Raw genomic sequence first — 14,046 nt, 5'->3', positions numbered from 1 at the left:
TTCATTGGTCACGAATGACTTCCACTAGTTGCGTTATGAGTTTGACAAGGATTTAGAACTGAGTTTTTTATTGAGTCAATATAACAAGATCATAGTGGAATCATAAAATCTGCTGATTCAGAGACAATATTTTTATTGTTCATTGTGTGCATTGGAATGCTTCTGAAGGTTAAAGTTTACTGTCGTAAATTGTAAATTTTAGGATTAAAATGTTGCTTAAAATATAATCTCCTGATGAAGGATAAATTGACAAAGTCTTTCTCATCTCAAGAGCATGGTTATGCCCCAGCTGAAAGTATCGATCGTAGGCCGCACGGGCTCTCGTGAAAAAGAGCGAGGAATAGTAGTGGAATCTTTTACGAGCGAAAAGTTGGTATGGAAGTTCCATAGCGATTCATAATGAGCGTACTCCTATAGCAGAATCATTTGTGCATTAAGGCACAAGACCCCAGCAACTTACAACAAAGGGGTCAGGAGGAAGAAGAACTTAGAGAGTCAGAGGAAGACGGGTCTCTTCACAACAGCTATACACACACATGCGCCCACGCATGCAGAAATGGTTGTATAGGATATAGTGGTAACCTCTGCATTGAGCAAACGACTATATAAATTATGCTCGTTGAATTTCCATTTTGTTAAACTCCATTAGAAGCGTAAATGCACAAGTAGTTACTGTGCTATGCTAAACACATGTAAAAACCCATTCCAGTTAAATAATGTGGTATTTACATTCACGTAAACATTTTTATAATCTCTCGTCAGCGACAGGCGCTCACCCCTTTTCCTGAAAGAACGAGAAAATTAAGTACTCTCGTTAGCAAGGAGGGCTTGCAAATGCGACAAAGATTTCAGCCAATGAGTTGCTGAGTAATTCATCTTCCAACAAATCTTTCTCATCATCTTTTAGAATTCTCCTTGAAAATATTTGATGACAGTGGCGTGTCAAAATGTTCAAAAAAGTTGATGTAATTCATCGCTTTTTTTCATTAGGACCAGAACCCTCAGCTTACCAATATTTCAAGAAACTGTTTTAAAAAGTCAAAGTTTGTTTCACCCTCTTCATGAAGACCTGAATTACGTCTGCTTAGACTATTTTTCAATTGACTGTTATTCAACTCAATGTTGATAATAGCAAATACAAATGTGGTTCTTAATTTTTTGTAACTCCAAACAGCTGATGTTTGAAAAATGAAAAATACGGAATAATTATGTAATAAGAAGGAATTTTTTTTTTAATCTCGAAAAACCAACAATAGGGCTTAGAGGAGTCTCATGATTTTACTTCAATAGATATTTTTCTCTATCAATAAAATCATTCGATTGGACCAATTGGGTCATTTGGGAGAAAATGGTGGTAAAAACGTTACTGAGTATTACAGTAGTAAAATTTCATCACATATCAATATTTTTTTGTGAGTAATTAGTTTAATGCTACAGACTTGGATATTTTTCTACATTTATCGACGAAGAAAACTGGAATTTTGTCGTAGTATATATCCGCTCCATATATGAGAGAGTTACTATGTTTAATTTTCGAGTTCACACTTGAAATTACAGTCACGCCCGTTCGTGGATTGTACGTACTAGGAATACTTGGTGCACGTGCGCAACTCATTATGTATGAATCCTAGATTTTTCCTTTGTGTCCTCTCATTTTCCCTTTTGTTCCAGCAGTTTGTACGTCAAACTTTTAGATGCTCTAACAAACAAATAATGCCCACTTATTCAACCAAACTCAGTATATTGAAACCTTTTGCAAAATATATCAAATTTATACATGGCAGAATTTAATGTATTTCATTTCCCACCTCTCTCTCTCCCGCTGGGATTACTCGTAGTACCCTTTTAGATGTAGTTGATGGTGCAAATTCACAGATGTCATAATACATTTTTACATCCGTCATCCTCACGACGCCAGGACCCATGCTTCATTTTGGTTTTCTGTCCAGAGGTGTTCACAGCAATAGTATTTTGCAGGACGAGTGAAAAAGTAATAGAAATAGAAAAGAAAAGCACTAAGATAATGGCATTCCATCGACCAGAGAGCAAGTGACTTCAAAATTCCAGTTCCCAAATGTTATGAATGGAAATCAATTAATACACTCTGTATATTATACATATCGTAAAATTGAACGCGTGACACTATGTCAATATCACGCGGTACGACACATGTAACTCATCGACAAACACTTTTTATAGCATGGAAAATGTGTCAGTTGCAATTGGTATGAAATGGCACACTAATACGACAGTAATTGTTGACGAATCCATTGGTTTAATATACATATATGTATCCACACCGTAGAAACGCAGAGATACCTTTAGTGAGTATACGGTGGAATGAATCAGCAGACGAAAGTAAACCTCCCTACTTGTACAGTTCGCTACAATTTTTCTCGGTATGTATGCTAGAAACCCAACAGGATGACAAGAGCCATTTGACACGTTACTTATGGCTGGTACGTTTCATATGTTAATATTCATCGTGTTTCATTTTGCAGTAGACTTTCCAGTGAATCACAATAATTTTTCAAAATATTTTTGTCTCTAATCACATATACACGTATTGAATTCCTCGGGCTGTTGTGAACGGTAACGGACATATTTAGGCATATAGCAGTTTATTCCCCCACATGCAAAATTGATATTCGAGTCGAAGGGAAGAGTCATCTGTTTCTACAGCTAAGTTGAAAATATAATATTTAGTTTTCCTTACAATTAATTGCTTCAGTTAAATGCAATGAACAACCACGACGCTGTCACTTATTTAAGAAACGTTGAATAAATTTTTTTTCAGTTTTCCATATATTGCCATGCATCAGGCCCTATATACCACTTGTGGCAAAATTGCAAATAGGATATTTGACAAAAATGTATATAACGCGATTAGCCGACTGCTTTAGTTCCATACAATTGATGTAGTAACACGCTCATGCTCGTGTTAAACATTGATCCATACTATTATTCGACAATTCACCGAGTGCCTTCTACGATTTGACAGGGTTGGCACGACATTATACGCCATTTATCTTGGGCCTCCAGTGTTGTGCGGCATTTGTTTTTCAACATTTTTCCTTTTCATATAACGCTATACCTACCAGTACCAGCAGCAAGATCGACATTTTCCCGGACTGAAAATGCGCAGTCGCGACCTACAACACTACTGCCTTGATAACTATCGGACTCTCCCAATTTTCGACCCTCTTTTATTCCTCTCATTTCTGCTACCGAACGATGCACCTACAATGAAGGAACAAAAAATGCAACTTGATTAATTAGATGAATGCATCGTGTATGCCTGCCACGGGAAACAGGATTTTTCAATGACGTTATGTATACGCCGGTGCAGTCCGTTGCATCATCAGTCCCAGTGTTCTTCCATGTATGTACAGCCACGATAATTACAGTCAAGCGAATCTATATTTATGACTAGGGTGACGAAGGATGGTATTAAGGAGAATAATGTCAATCATTTGTCTGTTCTACAATTGTATGCAAAAAGAATAAATACTAAGGTCTACGGCGCAGTGCGTGTCAGGGGCGTCAAACTTACCATGAGCACTGTAGCGCACAATGATTTTAATTTAAAAATAAAAATTTCCCGTCTTATCGATAGGTTGGAATACTAATAAACTCATGGATGTTGGTAACGTTTTGAAATCAACGCTCAAGGTTTTCATTGATACGCGTAGGGAGTAGTCTATGTGATTTGCCCGAATCAGTCTGGTGGGGCATCCTTCTTTTCCTCCCATAAAAAATTTCCTTGACAATCGAAGTCTCAGTGTAAATTTTAGATCCCTTCGTTTAAAGAAATAAGACAAGCAATCCGGAACTCATTGTTAACAATCATCACTGCTGGGCAATCGAGCACGTGACGACACAGTTCTGCCCGATGCCTGCAAGAGAGGCGAAAAAAAAATTCAATTTACTCGACGAGTTGAAGTTGATCGTAACTGTACTCACGGAAATGGATCAACTTCAAACGTTGCTGAAAGCACAAACTACTCCGTGCAAGTAGATTTTTTTCATTTATTTGCAGCCCGTTATTTTTCAACTGATTAATACATTTTGTTATTTCAATCCCCAACAACTGCCAGTGACGTTATGGAAACTTTAAAAACCTACTCATTAATAGAATACAGGATAATCCTGTAGCCAAGGCCCCTGATTTTATGTATTTCAATCTTTTCCGCATGTTTGAAAGTGTATTGTGAAAAAGACAAAAAAATATACGAGATGATGGATATAAACAAGCAGAAATATCTTGATAATAGGTGATAAAATGGAGGCAGATGAGTAATAAATACGAGTGTTTGGTAGGTTTACGAGTAATTATTTTATCGATACACGTTGTGGTAAAAAAAGCCGGAGAAAAAACCTCTTGGCATTTAGTGGTAACTGGCGTGCCGCCTGAACTATGAGACTGATAATACTCATGCTGGATCCTATGGTTCCAATCATAAATAGGTTGACTTGGGTGCCCCTAACATCGAACTTCCTCTCTTGTGAGTCGAGCGATTATTGTTGTGAGTCAAAGAATTTGTATTAATGGCCTCTTAATCCCATCAGGATATAATATAAATCCCATCTATAGACATTTTTTGGGTAATGATTAAGAGAAAATTAACACTCATATTAACGAAATTTTCACCGAAATAGTACGTTTTTGAGACATAATCCGAAAGCGAGTAATATAATTCTCATATGGTACCAGACACTGAGTAATGAGAAGACGAATAAAAAGTTAACTGTCAAAATAACCATTAATGGTCGACCAACTGTATGATAAAGGTTACGGCTCAAAAAATCCATTGTTGTTTGGAGTCGTAATTGTTCAGTCCCCCTTGATACGCTACACGATTTTTGAATTTTTTTCATTTACAATAAGGGTGGCAATGCGAGTTTCTCTGGGGTGGGGGTCACTACCTTCAGGCCGCAGCAGGAGTGGAGGCAAATGATACCCTAGATGTACTACGTTGACTTGTGCCCTCTCAGCCTGAAGGAACTCTGCCACTAAATCATAACTACGATCCATTCAAGAGTTGCGCAAGAAATGAAGACAAATGCCTCGCGGGTAAGTGTTGTGAAGAGGAAACGCGATAGTTCTTGTCTACATAGACCACGAGATAGGACGTATACCTCTGAATTGCTCCTCGATCTCAATCTTTCTTTTTTCACCGATCTCACTCTTGCATATACGCTTTTACCCGTTTCTTTTTTATTTCTTGTTTTTTTTTTGTATGCAAATAGCTGTAGCCTGTGGGGAGTAGCCCATACATATCATTGTTTAAACTCGTAATTAAAGCGCTCCGAGCAAGATGAAAATATTAGGAGTTTTGTTTTGTTTATTTCTTCGTTTTTAATTTCAACTTTTTTTTATATTTCAACTGCAGTTTCAAAATCTCGACTCTGAAATATTACGGGAATCGAGATTATATAACAAGCAGGACGGCTTAATATTAAGAGAAAGAAATTTTTCCCCTTATATATTTATGCACTCATGTCATACAGGTATACAGCAAGATCTCTCATACAATCTCCATTCCAGCCCCCCTTTCTGCGCTTGGATCGAGCATGATTATGCAAATAATACACAGATACGATTACATGGCATTGTATTAAGTTGTTTTATGGCTTTCCTTGCCATTTTTTTACAGTTGAATTACATAAAATTCATTAAATTCTATTTTTTATAATCTACAAATTATAAAAATCATTTTTCATATAACATCATCGATCTTGTTATGCATTTGGGAAAGTTACTTTTTTTTATAGTATAGCAATATTAAAAGGTGTGCTGAAGTAAAAAAACATGTATCATGATGATGGACCAAAATTAAAAAAACTGTGATTATCTGAAAAACTAAAACCGACCATATTTTTTATCGTTATTTATACTAGCCACTTTTTGGCCACAAAAAGGGTATGGAAATATCATTAGACAGTACAAAAATACTTGAACACCATAAACAATAAAAATGAAATCACCCGCATCATTCTCTAGATATAAACCTCATTAATTTTCATAAGTTGATCGGAGCACCATATGTATTCATGATGGAATTATCAAAAAATCATAGCCCGATTAAAGGCCGATGAATGTAGAGATAACGAGAAAATGGAATGCTGTAATACCCACGATTCGCAGAATACCACTGTTGAACGTAGAAATTATGCTGACCCCTCTGAGGATATATATCACAATTGAACTGAAGATTAATGTTCTTTCACGTTTACACGAATCCTCTCCATCCCAATGGTTGAATATTCGCAGACAGAAACAGTATCTACGGCTGTGTATAAAATTATTTATATTCCCAAAATTGCAATCATCAGACACTGCACATAAAGTACATTTGCAGTAATGTTCAATGAGTTAATGCTGAAAACGTGATGCTGAATTATAATAACTGTTTACAGTCACCAGTATGGAGAACGTATGTGGTGATATCAATTCACAATCACCAGTCGGCGGATCGGTAGGGATTGGGTGGTGAGGCCCTAAGTTCACCGGATTACTGATAATAAAGATTACCATGATGCAGGAGAGCATTTAGTTATTTTTTCTTCATTACCACCTTGATTTCTCACAGATGCATAAATTTCTGCTATAATTATATTCAGGTATATTTCTGTAATGAGCAATTTCCTTGTGAATAGAGATAAATGCACGTGCGAAAAAATCTTGAAAAATTCACTAGTTATAAACGTGTAGGCTTGAAATCCAAATCTATTCCAATGTGTCTTATCGGATTATAATCCAAATTATCTACTCTTGGCCAGATCAGAAGTCCGGTATCAAAACCTACTGAGATTCTGAGTAAAAGAAGTTGTTTTACGAAATTATAACTATTTCCATTCTGCCACTTGTATTTCTCAATTCTCCTTGAATGATCTGCCCCAATCCCTTTGTGGTGGAATTACCCAAATTTGTTGACTCAAAATTCTACTCACACCGAAATTCGAATGCACAATCTTAAGATAACTACACCTACACCTTACTACGATATAGCCTACCGGCATTTCTGTGAAATAAAATTGCCCATGTGAACGATATTTGCAATAAATGGATTTTCGCAAGGTGGGGGGGGGGGTTGCATTCTCTCTCCTCTCTTCACTTTGCGTTCTCCCCTTCATACAGAATAATACAGTTTTCGTTGCAAAATAGTATGGGTATATCATGAAAATTGATTTTGCTGTTAGAACAAATATGCGAGAATAACTAATTTTGCCAAAATCAATGCCCCTCTAGTTTATTGAAAATAAAGTACTCCAGTATTATAAAAACCCTTATTTTCAAATGATTGCATTGTGTTTATTTTCATATTCATCTCGCGTACGTCACGATCGTTCGGCATAATTTAATCGCTTTTACGTAGTCGACAATATAACTTTTTCATTTAAAACGTAGGAGAGAACACCCGGAGAACAATCAAATCTGAAGTCAGAGAGCTTTACGTTGAATTTGCTCCACCTAGTTAGTTGAACTATGAAGTCCATGGTCAGCCGAAAGTGGATCCATATAGAAACTAGTACTGTACCTATGTAGAACTCCTTCTGTGTGGCCGTTATTCGATAACGCCCGTCGTTAATCAACCTCTACGATTTTCATTCTCGTTAACTCCCGTTGTGGGTGGCAATTTACTTCTCACTCCCTGTCTAACCGTTGTCCGTTGCACTTGGACCATTCCAATGAACGTTAACACTATGTTCTCGGAAAATTTTCCCTTTACATTGTCCATAAAATTACGGAGAAATTTGAAGGTGGTACTTTAATTCAGAATACGCAGGCAAAAGTTGACGTTTGCCGGCAGAGTTTGTTCTACAATTGTCGCTGATATTTTCCTACCAATGGCTGGTTTGCAGGTCGTTAAGAAAGTTTCCGAAACTCAGAAGTATTTCCTCCATGTGTATGGCAATTATAGATCAAAGTGCTGAATTTCAATTAGCACTAAAGTACACAGACAGAAAGAGTCAATTAGCTATAGCTAGACAAAAGTTTTCAAATTTTTGACCCTTTTTTCTATCCTTCAGCTTTCGGAAGTATAGAAAACTTTTCCTCAATTTGCAAAAGTATAATTACTTTTAGAAAAAATGAATAATTGTCAAATTGGAGATTTTAGAAAATTGCATAATTCTTGATGAGTTATTGGATTGATGAGACAATCAATTATCAATTGTCTACCAACTCTATGATAAGCCATTGCATTTTAGAAGAAGGTCATATAATGGAATATTTATTAATAGCTGAATAATAATCCATGTTTAATTTTCACTCGATATAATCGTGATCGATTATTTCAAGAAAAACCGTTACATTCATTTTCTCAACTCTATATTGTTCCAATTAGTCAAGTCACTCTAGAGGCATCAAAACTATGAGTATTTCAAACTAGTAGGGGTGAAAGACAGGATCGTTTCTTTCATCGCTGTATCACCCGGTATCACTGAAGACGTCAGCTATCCGCAGGGATTCATCGTCATGTGCTAACATAGGTCACGTCTGGGGAATAAACTTTCCGATCGATCGATCTGCAAGCGAAGACCCATGTTCCATTTTCTGCGAACGTGGACATTCGAGAGATAACGTTCAAGTATTTTTCTTTCTCGTGCTGTTACAACTATCCCATACAGACACTTATACAGCGTCCATGTATCATCAAATTCGTGTAAATATTGTTTTGTGTTCCTGTTTTCCCCTCCTTTTATTTGACGAAAAAAAAAATGTTACGGCCCACTGAACATGAAGTATCAAATCCTCCCATCTGCATGGGATGGTTACTTATTAGGTTATCCTGTAAAAATATACGCTAAACCATAATAGTGAAAAAATACTGAAACAAACAATATTTAGTCATATAGAGTATTGTATCAAGATAAATTCTAAATGAGCACTCAAAATAGGAATCATTGATTTTTATACTATTTTTAGTGTTTTGAGACTACTTAGTAAATTTCATTAGAAGAAGAATCATTTTTTTCCACGCCCTCTTCAGGTTAAATGTCAACATTCCGTTAGGAAAAGATAACGAGTGATCGATTGGGACAGATATCGTAATTATAAAAAATGTACGAATCGGTTGGAACGTGCAAGCCTCATAGGGCTGTAGAAACCACCTAGAAACTGCATAGAATGAGTTAATTAGATTGCGCAGGATGCGTGACGTAGTAATTATTGCAACGTAGCTACTTATAAGACCTGGTTCCCTATCTGACATGACAAACTTATTAATTACCTGTCTTCCTCCTAATCTAGAACTCCTCTACACCCATTTTACCTGGCAATTATATTGTTTTTAGCATTTTTCAATTGGTTATAGGATACTTTAATAATTATATTGTTTCCAATTCGATAATTGCATCAGTAGAACTCCTTTATTATGCAAAGCGGTAGAAATTGATTATTTAGTGAAGATACTAGTCCTCTAACGAGGGAAAATAATTCATACACCGTAGGTTGTGGGTAAAATATTCCTTAAATAATCCGGTGAAATCGTCTATTTTTGGTTCGACTCATGTGATTTTTTCCTGCTTTATTATCAACTTTCCGTTCATTCCATAAAGTAAATATAAATAGACAGTGGCGGACGTGATCAATTATCCACCTATTTCCAATGAATGGCAACTCAACCCATGGAAATTGGTTCACTATTTATGATGGCTGCACATTATACAAATGTTAAGATTAAAATAAACAGTGAATGAATCAGTGTAAAAAAAATTAAATGATATGAAAATATACTGTTTCATTAAAAATGAAGTTAAATCAGAGAGAGAGAGAGAGAGAGAGAGAGAGAGAGAGAGAGAGAGAGAGAGAGAGAGAGAGAGAGAGAGAGAGAGAGTACGTTAATATAATTCTTCCTTCAGAATTAATAGACTTGCTCTTATTACATACAAATAGTTTGATCTAATATATTTGGATGCCAGATGTTGGCAGTGGCATTGGTGGAAATCCGGAGGAAGGACGTATACACGAGTTTTGCCTGTATAGCTCAGTTCAAGGAGGTCATGCCCGGGAGATGTGCATATGAAATTACATGTAAGCACGATATTCGGTAGAGAAGGCTGTAATTTTCTGAGTAAGATTGGCATCAACCAACTAATGTTGATTTTTTATTTTAACAATCTATAAAAATGTGACGAATTTGAGAATAGAATAAGGAGAAAAGTTATTTTTTTTATATCCCTTTCTTTTTATAATGGAACCAAGAGTTCCTAGCACGTATAATAATTGTTAAGCATTTTGAAATTAGTTTAACGAAGTGAGTAGATTTATTATATATATTTTTTGAGTACACGTATAATAATTTCGTGATGATTTCCAATGAGTACTCTAATAAAAATATTAAATCCGAGCCAAGTTCAATCACTGTAAATTCATCATAGGACATGTAAATTATACCAAGAAATTTATTTAATTAATTATACAATTGTTCCGATAAGATGACGAGCCTGAAGTAAAATCATCTAGCAAATTTATGGATTCACAACATTGAACTATTTTTGATGCGTATGATATTAAGCGTTAAAAAATCCTATTGAGTAATTACACAGGAAAGCGTCGAAAAATTGATGACTAGCTGTTAAGAGATAGAAGATTGTAAGAGAATTGAAATTCGGAAAAAAGGCAGTAGGTATAGGTGTACTTACCACATACATACAGGCAACAACAACAACAACAACAACGGCAACAACTACTACAACAACAACAACAACAACAACAACAACAACAACAACAACAACAATAATAATAATAATAATAATAATCATAATAATAATAATAGAGCTTTTACGGGCCTATAGGCTAAGACTTGACTCTGTTGGCCGGTCAAATGCAGGAAATTGGCATTGTTGAAAGCACTATTGTAGTTTCATTAAGGGCCAGTTTTCTGGTTAAATGAATTCTAGTTAGCCCATCCCCACCACCGAATTCCATCAATGAGAGGCCTTATTCTAACTTCAATCAAGAGTTAACCGTAATTAACAGAACTAAAAACTTGACCCAGGCCGAGTTTGTATCGCTTAGTTTGCTGAGTGGTCTCCGAGGTGAAGTCGAAGGCTTTGAGAATCGTTCAATAATCTCTTTAATGGAGAATAACATAATAAGAATTATATTATAAGCTCTGTTATTGACATGATAATAATCATTTCTAGTAGAGTATCGAAACAGCTTAAATAAGTCTGAAGGCAGAATAATGAAAAGGGAGGTGGCGTCCAGTCATCGGTGCGAGGTGCAGAGGAGTTTCTAGATGCGCTTCATGAATCTTCTGCAGTCTTATAGGAACATTAGAGAAGCTGCGGTGGTTAAACTCCTATTACGCTGTCCAAGTACTATACATATATGTATACGTGAGAGAGCACTTGCTTATACCCTAGAATGTGTGCACTCTACGAGCCACAACAACAAGCTCCTCTCAGTACCTATAAAAATATATTAGATGACTCTGCACGACGCGATTCTTAAGCGTGTGTCACACACTGTAATTCCTTGTCTATGCGAATAGGGGGCTCTTTTGAAATTATGATGCTACATTGGCACTCCATGGCCTATTCCGTTTATTGTGTCACTCTCGGAAATGAAAGAATGGCAAATATGTTGAATACCACTGGTACATTTATATTCATTTTTCTAGCGGAGGAAGTCATATTTTCCTGCTCGATGTGCACATGCTATTTTTTACTACGTCTACAAAGGAAAGGTTGAATTTTGCCAGCTGGAGGGCGGGAGTACTACTTTCCACCTGAGGGCGTAAAGTATTCACTTTCCTCTCGCTCATCAGGTAGCAAACACTGGGAGAAAAATATAATTTTGCCATTCATATTTATTTTGCACAAACAAATGCCCGAAATTTGCATTGGAAATCTACTTCAAGTTCTTGGCAGGCGAATATTTAATTGGCAAAATTATATTTTTCTCTCAGTGAAGTACCAACTTTTCATGCAGTATTATCGGAAAATAAATGGATTCCATTGAAAAACTTGTTTTGAGAGTTTAATACATTATATTCTCAAGGTTTATTCTGAATCTCACCATAAAAATTCATCAATATAGGCAATATGCTCTTTAAGAACTAATATTTTGCACATCAATTCTGAATTTTTCATAAGTAATAATTTTGATTATTTTTCCTATCCAAATTTCAGCCAATAGAATTGCACCATTTGTTGATATTTTGTATAGCCTACCTCGAATTTCAGCGATTATTTTTCCCATCCAAATATTGGCCAATAGGATCGCACCATTCGACGTTATTTTGTATAGCCAACACGGTATTTCAGCGGAAATTCTTGGAAATTTTTCATGTTGCCTATATAAAAAAAAACAAATGATGAAGTAACCCTCAATTGTATCTGACAGATTAAATGGCAATTCGTTGAAAATTATGTCTCATGGTGCAATTCTATCGGCCAACATTTGGATGCAAAAAATAATCCCCCGAATACCACTCGAACTTCGAAATTATCTGATATTTCCCTCAAGATTCCCTACAAACAAATAAGCTTGTCAAGTTTTCCAGAAAAATCACTCGTGCTTCGCGCTCGTGATTTTTAGACTGGAAAACTTGACACGTTCATTTGTTTGCAACGAACCTATCGGGAAATATCCGATAATTTCGGAGCTCTTGTGGTATTATATGCGATAATTTTTTGATAATTTTGATAAACAAACGACACTTAACCAAATAAACCTCTTTTCATGTCATGGCACAATTCTCTTGGCCGAAATTTGGATAGGAAAAATAATCCCCTGAATACCACTCGAGCTTCAAAATTATAGAATATTTCCCTCTAGGTTCCCTGCATACAAATGAAGTCGTCAAGTTTTTCAGGCTAAAAAATCACGAGTGCGAAGCACGAGTGATTTTCCCTGAAAATCTTGACTCCTTCATTTGTTTGCAACGAATCTATCGGGAAATATTCGATAATTTTGAACCACTTGTGGTATTATATGTGATTATTTTTCCCACCCAAATTTCAGCCAATAGAATTGCACCATTTGTTGATATTTTGTATAGCCTACCTCGAATATCAGCGATAATTTTTTGAATATTTTGGTAAACAAACGACACTTAACCAAATAAACCTCTTTTCATGTCATGGCACAATTCTCTTGGCCGAAATTTGGATAGGAAAAATAATCCCCTGAATACCACTCGAGCTTCAAAATTATAGAATATTTCCCTCTAGGTTCCCTGCATACAAATGAAGTCGTCAAGTTTTTCAGGCTAAAAAATCACGAGTGCGAAGCACGAGTGATTTTTCCTGAAAAACTTGACTCCTTCATTTGTTTGCAACGAATCTATCGGGAAATATTCGATAATTTTGAACCACTTGTGGTATTATATGTGAAAATTCTCACAGAAGCAAACAATTGATTTGAATTTTTTAAAATTAACTCAATGTGTGTACCATAATGGTAAATTCCACTGAATCAAACTTATTTTCAGCGAAATTTTTCAAAGACTGAAAGGCTCAATTTTCATGATGGTGAAATTTTGAAAAAAAAAACGGAGATTTTAGCATATTTTATTACGAAAATTGAGTATATTTTATATTCAAAGAACTAAAGAATAGAAACGACGTTTACAAAAAAAATGCTCCTCCATTTTTTTACGCTCAATATAAATGAAAATAAATTTTTTTGAGAAGGCTTTGCTTGTTTGTGAGTTTAAGTCCCTCACGGACTTATGGTAATAGTCGTGTGGTAACTTTACTCTTGGGATCAAGATTTCGTGGGCATAGTTGCAGACTACTCCTTGCACCACGACCATTATTATGGCAAAGCAAGTCTTATACCATCTGGCTTGGTTTCTACTTCTTCCTGATGTTTTACACGGACGTTTGCGTGTTGCACGGTATAGGGGAGAATCGCACCAGGAAGAGTTTTTCACCCCCTGCTCATATGCACAAAAATTTTGAGAACTCATGCAGGTAGCAAACCTGATAGCGAGAAGGGCCCTTACTTTTCCATTACTTATCACATTCTCTATATCAGTTCCCTTGCAATATTTGTATTAATTTTTATTATGGTATCACTCGCAAATC

The 14,046-nt window shown here is 35.8% G+C and overlaps 2 long non-coding RNA genes across 2 annotated transcripts; one reads left to right on the top strand and one right to left on the bottom strand.

Moving 5' to 3' along the window:
• Positions 1 to 294: 294 nt before the first annotated feature.
• On the bottom strand, positions 295 to 3,235 carry LOC135169542 (uncharacterized). The gene is made up of 3 exons (XR_010300218.1): positions 3,099 to 3,235; positions 1,809 to 1,941; positions 295 to 1,699 (listed from the first exon to the last, which is right to left on the bottom strand). It is a non-coding gene; the product is annotated as an uncharacterized LOC135169542 (long non-coding RNA).
• An 804-nt stretch (positions 3,236 to 4,039) lies between these two features.
• Positions 4,040 to 6,547, top strand: LOC135169587 (uncharacterized). The gene is made up of 3 exons (XR_010300225.1): positions 4,040 to 4,526; positions 4,889 to 5,074; positions 6,421 to 6,547. It is a non-coding gene; the product is annotated as an uncharacterized LOC135169587 (long non-coding RNA).
• The last annotated feature ends 7,499 nt before the right edge of the window (positions 6,548 to 14,046 follow it).

Source organism: Diachasmimorpha longicaudata, chromosome 15 (assembly GCF_034640455.1).
Source record: "Diachasmimorpha longicaudata isolate KC_UGA_2023 chromosome 15, iyDiaLong2, whole genome shotgun sequence".
Lineage (NCBI taxonomy): Eukaryota > Metazoa > Arthropoda > Insecta > Hymenoptera > Braconidae > Diachasmimorpha > Diachasmimorpha longicaudata.
This window is presented reverse-complemented; position numbering and strand designations above follow the sequence as displayed.